Source organism: Dreissena polymorpha, chromosome 14, assembly GCF_020536995.1.
Source record: "Dreissena polymorpha isolate Duluth1 chromosome 14, UMN_Dpol_1.0, whole genome shotgun sequence".
In the NCBI taxonomy this organism is placed as follows: Eukaryota; Metazoa; Mollusca; class Bivalvia; order Myida; family Dreissenidae; genus Dreissena; species Dreissena polymorpha.
This window is the reverse complement of record NC_068368.1, coordinates 38,411,669-38,419,065: the sequence shown is the minus strand read 5'-3', so window position 1 is coordinate 38,419,065 and position 7,397 is coordinate 38,411,669. Positions and strand designations below refer to the sequence as shown.

Here is a 7,397-nt window from a genome sequence, read left to right as displayed (position 1 = left end):
GAAAAAGTTGAAAATATTTTAGCATTTTCTTACGCCCCATCAGACCCGTCTAATATCACATGATATCAAAAGTCAACAACCATATATCTAAAAAAAAATGCGTATTTATATACGTTATTCCATTCAAATCACTGAAATAAATGTTGTTGACCGAAATTATGTGTCGGTATAAAATGACAACAGGGTAAAAAGGAAACACATCCAAGCGATTGAAAATAACAGTGTTGTCAAATGACTAACATACGAATTACATGTAAACACAATTCAAAACTTTTGCATAAAATGTGTCAATATTAAAGTTGCTTCATTTTGTTAACACAATTATAAATTAACTACTGGACTGTACGTGCATGTCTTTTTAAATTGATTTTATATACATATGTTACGATATGTATACAATTATCGAAACAGTAAAATAAATTAATAAATGTCTGGGCCTAATACCAAAAAAGTACTGAAATCAATCAGTCTCGTTGCCATAAAGTGATATTATGAGCATCTAACAGTTTATAGGTGTATATCGCAACTCTTGTTTATTTTTTATGTTCAACATACTAAAACAATATCCCGGAAAGAGAAAAATAATGCATTTGAATATCAACCGTACTTTCGTTTGTCAACTGATCATGCATGTACGATGTGAACCTAAATTTAGTTTAAGTGCAGATTCGCTCATACGACACAAAGACACAGTTTTGTTTTACGGATCATTTCGGCTTACAGGACTGGGTGAGTCACGTAAAATAACGAATGTAAAATATATATTTTTATAAACAACTGGTAGTAAGATGAGTTGCAGATAATTGGTCAGTAACCACAATTTAACTAACTCTTTTGACCAGTTAATTCTTTTCAGCTCAATTCAACAGTGAAAAAATTCCCATAATATCACTTTAAGTACGTTTGTGATAATAGGAACAAATAATTAATTTACGAAACTACGCGAAACTTCTACGGGATGTAACATGTGATAAGTAATACAAAATGCTATTGCTGCCGAATCGGAATACTTCATGTACAAGTGACCAATGAGATTAATACGCTTTTTTTAGTGTGAAGGTCTTACATAACGATCAGGAGGCCGTTTTATCAACAGATCTTATCTTAGCGGATCTTATCTTAAATCCTTGACTTACGATTTCATTTACGATCCGCTAATACCCGTTTTATGAACGCCGTCGTAAGTATCGAGTCGCAGCTAAGATTTTAGTTAAGCGTACGATCTGGAAAATCGCGAACCAGTCGAAAAACCTCACACGATTTCCCGCGTTTATGTCAAAAAAGCAAGATGGCCGAGAACGTTAACAGAGGCAAGTAGTTAATGATAGTTATGATTTACTAATAGTAGTACTAAATGTATGGATATCATGACTCATGTCTTCAAATATTGTAGCGTTTATGTCTGTCAATTTGTCTCGTAATTGATACTGAGTTTTTATTAAATTCATATCGTTATTTTACACCAAAGAATCGAAATGTTTTATGCATTTATTTTATGTATTTATTTTCTAAATTCTAGTTGCAAGTACTGTTATAACGAAATCATATTTTCCCGCATTTGGAACTGTCATCCTTTTAAATGACAAATCGTTATTGTGTGTTTATATCTAATGTTTTTGGCAGAAGAGTATTCGAGTATCAATCAATACATTATATCTATGCCCCACATTTGAAGAAAACAATTTATTTTTATGTTTGTTTTTAGAGTAAATGTATCTCTCTTTTCAAGGAACATTCTAATCTTACACATTTACGCTTCTTTCGCTATATATTTGTTTTCGTACTTTTTCTTTTACTTCGTACTTCCTACAGTCAATTGCTGACTATTACATGAAGGCTGATATAGGCAGATATGGACACTGTCGAGTTCGTTTCCTGGGAAGAACCAGTACTTGGTGTCTATGGAGGAAATAATGAGAATGCCCCTCGAGTAGGGAGGGAACCCACGAACTCCCGATCGCTAGGCGGACACCTCATCCACTACACCACCGCGATAGTATATACAGATGCCTACTGTATATTTATTTTTGGGCATAGAATTTACTTTATTACCCAGTGTACATAGCTTTAGAATTAATTTTCAATTGTAAAAAAAAAACCTGAAAACTATCACTCAATTTCAGAGTGAACAGCATTTGATTGTGTAGCCCCAAGATAGACAAAGTTATCAAGAAATGGACGGACTTAAAATTTTTAGGTACATTAACTACTGAAATCTCATGACCCTTACTCACTAACTTACTCTTACCACAAAATGATTATAAAAAATTCACAATGTCAGTCACATGTAAGATTTTAAAAATGAAAGTTTGACTGGGAGCACAAGGTTAATTTTGTACTTTAAGGTATATTAACTAATGAAATCTCACATAATTATACATAAAAACATTTCTAATGAATTTGCACGGAATAATCATTAGGAATAATCATTGTTGTGTATTGTGTGTTTGCTGTTTTCTATTGACACATTCCAGTCCAGTTCATGTATGTAAATATTTTTTAACATATTATGACATGTATTTACCATAATTATTTCTTATATTTAGGTTTTTGGTATCCATTCATCACTTTTTTCGTTCAACTGTGGAATGTTTGAATTTGAACACTTTGTACTTTCTTTTCAGACGCACAACAACAACCATCAGTTGAATAAAAGTTGGTAAGATAATTAATCAAGTACACAGTATAAAGTTAGCACATTTATTCGTGTAGGTGTGTCAATGTTACAAAACACATAAAATAAATAAGGTTTAACAACGTTATTATAATCACAAATTAATTATGTGACATAAATATCGTTATTTATTAAGTTACTTGGTTACAGATACTTTTCAAATTGTAATAAATGCATAAATCAAAATATCTTTGTCATTGAATGTACATGTTTGTATGTATGACAGCTCATAAAGATCGATTGTCCATATTTATTAATGAATATTTATCGTTAGATACAAGTAATTTCGCAAAATACCAAAATAAAAACATTGGGCAAACTTACATATGAGTCCCGCTCTGTGAAAAGGGGGTTAAATGCATGTGCATAAAGTGTCATACCAGATTAGCATGTGCAGTCCGCACAGGCTAATCAAGGACAACTTTCTGCTTGTACTGGATTTTTGCTAAGAAGAGTCTTTCTTAAAACGAAACATATAATACAAGCGGAAAGTGTCGTCCCTGATTGACCTGTGCAGACTAATCTGGGACAACACTTTACGCATATGCATTAAACACCATTTTCTCAGAGCGCGACTCATATAAAGTTATTATGGTGATTTATTAAATACATGTTATTTAAAAACAAGAAACCGTCAGAGACGGGTGATGCTCCCCAAAGGTTTTTTTCGTTACAATATTGCACTATATATTCAGATAAAAGGAAACATTTTGAGGGCACAGTAGTTGGGGGGGGGTCAATAATTGTTTTATAGACAATTTCAAAGGGCCATAACTCTGTGAAATATATTTTGGGGAGCATAAAAAAGGTTAATCACATTTCACAATACCAATTGTAAAAATCAATTGAATATTATTATTTTTTTTAGTAAATACAAAAAAGTTATTGTTTTTTTACATGGACTTGTAGAAAATAAATTAACGAGTATACATAAGCTAAAATAACTTATTGGATTACTTATGTTATTTTACGAGTCATATTCATTCATATATAATCATTATAGGAAATCCGCAAAACAGCGCATGTGAGGCCCAGTCATTTGAGCCGGTAAGAAAAAAAAGATGTGAGTTCCATGAAAATTAAAGATTAACTTATGAAGTGTAGATCATGAATGTGTAATAATGGTAATAATGAATCAACAATCCATCTTAACATAAATGATTCATTCTCAAGAATTTTTCATATGAAACTATTAGTTCCAACAGAACCTTGTCTGATGTGCAGTATACACAGTGCATGCTCTTTAAAGAACAAACAGAAACCACATCTCTTTATGTTACAATGTTAACCTTTTACTTGTCTTACAAATACAAATTTTATTAACATAAAATGTATTTCATTTTCAGATAGTGTTCCACTTCATTGTTCCCTAGCTGTAGAGTTGGAGAAAACCCTGTATTGTTATGTTACAAAGATAATTAAATAAAGGAGAAGAATTTATTTTCACTTTGTTATACTATAAAGGAAACATGTAATCATCGTACGCATTGCATAAATGAATATTGTAAAAAGTGTGTCTTTAATGAAAAAAATCCAAAAAAGAACGGCAGAAATTGTCAATATCCACACTTCAACAAAGATGTTGACCACACTTGACCGAAATGCAGCAGCTCATAGACAAGAAATCATTAACTTATTAAGTTATTATGTATCATTAGCAGAAACATAATGACCATCGTTCATCAATAAAGAGTCAAATATTGAATATTAACACATGTTGCCGAACATAGACTGACCACAATGACTCACCTATAGCACTTTGTGCACATGTGAGCATAAAACAGCAACTACATAAATAAGTTAATGATGTGTTGTCCATATAAGCTGCATTTTGGTCCTGTTGTGGACTGGGCACAACCTCATCCCCTTCTTGTGCCTCAGTAAGTTGTTCAGGCAGTGGCACCTGCTAATCTATGCATAAGTTGTGCAGGTGCATTCATGCAGCCACTGCTTGACAGCACTCATCGAGTCTCATGAATAAACAACCGCCAGTTTTATGTAGACACCTGTCAAAAGAGAATAACAATCAATATTAACTAGTGATTTAATTACAATATCCAATTTATTATCAAAACTAATGATTATTATGCATTTTATTTAATTGATTAATATCTTCAGATATTTATTAAATTTAAGACTAAAATGGGTAAAGAAATAAATTCATAAAACAAAATTTGCAATAATCTATGGCATCCATTTTTATCAACACATGCACGTGCATATGAAAGCAACTTTAAAATCTGTATCAAATGTTTTTTTAACTACATGTGTCTCCTTCACTGATGCCCCCATGTCACGTTGAGATACACAAACAAGTCCATCAGTCATTAAAAGACAAACTTCTTCAGTACAAACAACTTGTGTATATATGCTCAAAACTTGAAAACAAATAACAAAACAAATTTAATTACACATTTGTGTACAGCTACAATTCATTAACACATACAGGTCATTCAGCAGTTGCTGTCATGCAAAATCTATCCACAGATGAACAGACAGACACAGAGGACGAACAGGTGCAATTCTTACGGCTTTCCACGGTGTACGTTTACTAAATTGTTATGATGTAGATGTGACGATTACAATTATGCTCTAAAGATTATTAAAGGCATAAAGCATCACATTTTTTATCCAATATTTTGTGGGGAGATTTATTTTGTGCTTATTAAATGGTGTCTTATGTTGATTAACTGAATGTGTTTAACTGTTTTGAACTAAATAAACATACATGTAGTAAGTTTACATACCTAAATCTACTCTTTGGCAGTCCAAAAGCCCTATCAACCACAGTACACTTGACTGGGCATTGTTGTACCTATTGTTGATAGCCGGAGTCCCCCAGTAGGTGTTTCTTGTGGTTTTCTTCGAGAAAAGTCTAATAACAAATTTATAATAAGCTAAGTTTAAGTTGGAACAATCATTGGTTAAACGGTTTATGAAGGTAGCTATAGGATGTTCGCAAGCTTAACGCAATCTTAAATTCATTTAAATTATAAATTTAACATTCATATGCATATTTTATGTGTTGATACAGTGTGTACACACATACAGAAATATAATTGAATCTTTTATGTTGTTGAAAGAAATTAAAAGTAAAATTATGTATGCACATTAAACACATTATATTTTTAGTAATGTGCAATGCATTGATGTAAAAAATAAAATATTTGCATCATCATAACAGTAGTATTCCACTTTTTCCTAGCCAATACTAGCCATAGCCCCTCTAATGTTATATCCATAAAAGCACATTATTTATTGTCATACCTTCAAACCACTGACAAAGACAGAGGCGTCGTGTGTGTTGACCCAAGCCATTTTGACACAATCTCAATGAACCTGCAAATAAACTATACTTTAATATGTAAAATGTGTTTCACTAACTTTGTTGAATGATTGGGGCATCTATTTAATTCACATGTTTTATGATTTAACCCTTTGCATGCTGGGAAATTTGTTGTCTGCTAAAATGTCGTCTGCTGAATTTGTAAAATAAGCATTTTCTTCATTTTTTCAAAGAATACTATCAGAATAGCAAACAGTTTGGATCCAGATGAGACGCCACGTTCTGTGGCGTCTCATCTGGATCCAAACTGTTTGCAAAGGCCTTTAAAATTCGGTTCCCGCACTGAAAGGGTTAACACTATTAGTTAAGCCACTTCTGACTGACAAGTGACATTGTACAGTGTGATACAGGGTCATTAAAATAACATTGCCATTTGGCAAGAGCGTAACAAGATCAGAATATAACTTTGCTACCTTGCATCTCACCGTGCAGTGTGAGATTTATGTTGCTCAGCTACTGTATATATTACTGTACAATTCATAAATCTAATTTTGACAGAACATAGATATTTAAATGTTGGGATTGCAAAGTTTATGGCTTATAATCGTTCGGTTGGGGCAGATATTGCAGACATTATACAGTGCATTATTTATTATTCATTAGATAGAAAAAACTTCAAAACTTTATGCGCAAAAGGCCTATCAGGATATTGCGTCGACAACTAACTTGTATAGCAGCGTCCGAAATGTGAAATATCCGAATTCTAGTTCACCCGTTAACATTCAATATTTAATGACAAATGAACTGTTTTACTTCAAAAGAAACCATAAAACATTTGTTTTTATAGAAATTGAATAAAGATGACTAAATACTTACCTATTTAACAAATCAATTACCCAAACATCACAAATTTCATTTCCCTTGGGCGTTTATTGCAGAGAATGATATAATAATATAACGAATACATTTAACGTTATCAAACATAAATACGTCCAATAGTATCAATATTTCTCCATCACGGAGATCGCTAAATCCTTTCTTTCTCGAAACATTCTCATCTCTCTTGGTTGACCAACGTTTAAAGCGCGTGCGGCCGCCATGTTTACGAACGCTAAGAGTGGTCTTACCCAGTCGTAGCTTTAAGCACAAATCTTACGACATCTTAGCTGCGATTTCTTTGATAAAACGGTACGCAGTACTTACGATAAGCATACGACAAAATCCTACGAAACTTACGTAAGATCACGCTAAGATTTGTTGATAAAACGGCCTCCAGCTTTTTATTACATAAAATATTGAGTATAATGTCAATTCATTCAATTCTAAGAAAGGCTCGATTCAACTAATTAAAGATGATAATTTGTCCAAAACTTATTTGCGCCAGCGCGTGAAATATAGAAGATAACAACCTAAATTTGTGAAGAAAATTCTTGGGCA

The 7,397-nt window shown here is 32.5% G+C and overlaps 1 long non-coding RNA gene across 1 annotated transcript; it reads right to left on the bottom strand.

Moving 5' to 3' along the window:
• Positions 1-3,974: 3,974 nt before the first annotated feature.
• On the bottom strand, positions 3,975-6,910 carry LOC127858208 (uncharacterized). Its single transcript, XR_008038810.1, has 4 exons — positions 6,837-6,910; positions 5,942-6,013; positions 5,422-5,549; positions 3,975-4,680 (listed from the first exon to the last, which is right to left on the bottom strand). It is a non-coding gene; the product is annotated as an uncharacterized LOC127858208 (long non-coding RNA).
• Positions 6,911-7,397: the final 487 nt, after the last annotated feature.